This window comes from Tupaia chinensis, unplaced genomic scaffold (genome assembly GCF_000334495.1).
Source record: "Tupaia chinensis unplaced genomic scaffold, TupChi_1.0 Scaffold000515_1, whole genome shotgun sequence".
Taxonomy (NCBI): Eukaryota; Metazoa; Chordata; class Mammalia; order Scandentia; family Tupaiidae; genus Tupaia; species Tupaia belangeri.
The window spans coordinates 8,095,825-8,098,571 of record NW_006160028.1 but is presented as its reverse complement, the minus strand read 5'-3'; positions in this window follow the sequence as shown (position 1 = coordinate 8,098,571).

Here is a 2,747-nt window from a genome sequence, read left to right as displayed (position 1 = left end):
AACCCGTTCGCCTGCCCCGCCCGGGTCGGGACAGCACTGGATCTCACATGACCGGCTGTGCAGTTCGAGTCCTGGACCAAGCAGCTTGAGAATCATGCTGGGCACATGTGTGTGCATGCCCAAAATCCCTAGAGGAGAATGGAGGAGAAAGGATTGTGATGTGGCCATCTCCCTAGATTTCTTTCTTTTTTAAAATTTAACTTTATTTATTTATTTATTTTAAGTTGACCAGAGAGGGACAGAGAGAGAGAGAGGGCAAGTGAGAAAACAAGCTAACCAATCCAGGACTCAAACTGTGACTGGCCAGGTGGGAGTCCAGCGCCTTAACCACCATACCACCTGCCGCCCCCCAAAATTATTTTGTTTAAATTAATCAATCTATTTATTTTAATTTGACCAGAAAGGAAGAGTCAGAGAGAGAATGAGAAAGCAGGCTGCCAGGTCCAGGATTCGAACTGCAGTCAGCCATGTGGGAACCCAGCGCCTTAACCATCATGCCACCCTGCTGGTCCCCGAGGAGATTTCTTACTCCCCCTGTCTCTCTCCAGTGAGTGCATGCACCCTATAGCAAAACTAACACAACAATAAACAACGTGGGGGTAACTGAAATAAGACCAAATCCAGGATATGTGGGAAGCCTTTATCATGACCACACCATCTGCACCTTCCCTTCCCTACATTTTTCTAGCGTAGGACAGGAGATTACCATCCAGGGGTTGGAACAGAAAGGTTGTGGGTGAGACTCCAGGCACACCAGAATGGGCAAGGCACTCCATTTAAAGCACCAGAGTCTGTAGATGGAATGGCCATGCCCGGTCTCTTCCTAGGCATGCTAGAAAACACGCTTATAACTCTCCAGATTTTCTTTCCTTTTTAAAAAAAACAATTGTTTTATTTACCTTTATTTATCCATTTATTTATTTATTTATTTATTTTAATTTGACCAGAGAAGGATAGAAAGTGAGAAAGCATGCTCCAGGTCTGGGATTTGAACCGCAGTTGAGTGTGGGAGTTCAGTGCCCTTTACTACCATGCCACCTGCCAGCCCCATAAATCCCCAGATTAAAAGAACTCCTCCGGAGAAACAGGCTGGAAATAAGACCTACAAGTACTATCTAAAGGCAATGAGGAAGCACCTGAAGGGATTACTGGAGAGGACCAGGTATTCGTGTGCATGCCTAAGATCCCAGGAGGAGAATGGAGGAGGCCTGGCCATCCCTCCTGAGGGGTGATTTCTTGCTTTCTGTCTCTCTGTCTCTGTTTTTCTGGTGAGTGCATGCACCCTATAGTAAAAGCCTCTCAATAAATAAATAAATAACTGGCCCATTCCTATAGCCTAGTGGTTAAGAGAGATGGATCCCACATGGCTGACCACAGTTCAAATCTCAGCCCTTGTATATCAAGAAATACACCAAGCCTGTGGGACCAGCAGTCACCATAATGGTTATGCCGCTGGACTTCCATGTACTCGACCACAGTTCGCGTCCCGGACCCGGTGGCTTAAAACTCACGCCGGGGGCATGTGCGTGCGTGCCCAAGATCTCGAGAGGAGAATGGAGAAGGGATTGCGGCATGGCCATCCCCCCTAGGGGGTGATTTGTCACTTTCTGTCTCTCTGTCTCTGTCTGTCGAGCGCACGCGCCCTATAGCAAAAAATAAAAAAAGAAAAAAAAAACAGAAAAAAAAAAAAAACCTCTCCAAAAAAAAAAAAAGAAATGCATCAGGCCTGTGTGCATGCCTCGAATCCTGACGGGATGGAGATGGAGGGATTGTGGTACAACCACACCCCGTTGGAGGTGCTTTCTGCCTCTCCCTCTCTGGCAATAAGTAAATAAATGAGCTGTTGAGCCTTGAAGAATAAAGGCACACTACTACGTAAAAGAAGCCAGTCCAAAATGGTTATGTACTCTATAACTCCAACTATGACATCCTGGACCATTACAGGACAGCAGAAAGATCAGTGGTTCTAAAGGGTTATGGGAGAGCACAGAAATGTAGGGCAGTAGTACTGTTCTGTGTGGTACTCCATAGATACACGTCACTACACATTGTGGACACCCACAGAATGTGAGCAGGGAGCGCACAGAGAGCCATAATGTAAATGGATGCACTTAGGGTGATAATGGTATGCCAACGTAGGGTCAATTGTAAAACATGTACCATTCTGGTGTGGGATGTCGGTAGTGGGGAAGATATACACGTGACAGAGACAGGGGTATCTGGACCTTTCTGTACGGTCTGCTCAGTTTGCTGACCTAAAACTGGTCTAGAAAAATAAGTCAGCCTGGGCCAGCAGGTGGCAGGGTGGTTCAGGCACTGGACTCCCACATGGTAGACCACAGTTTGAGTCCCAGACCTGGAGACTTGCTTTCCTACTTTTCCTTTCTTTCTCTGTCTCTTTCTGGTCAAATTAAACAAATAATAATAATGATAATAGATAAAATAATTCTTTAAAAGAAAAAAAAAAAAAAAGTCCAGCCTTGGTGACTTGGGCAGTCGCATTCTGATCTGCAGTGCTGGAAGCCACAGGGAGGCCACAGGTTCAGATCCCCGCTGACCTGAAACACCAGATGAGCTCATACACACCCAAATCGTGATGAGCTGGAGGGCTGGGGTCAGGGGGTCATGGTGTGACAAAATCCTGCCAAGGCTGCCCTTTCTCTCTTTCTTGTGTACACACATGTGCCCTCTCTCATGAATAAACTAAGCAATAAAACAAAAAAGCACAAAAAATGATAATCACAACG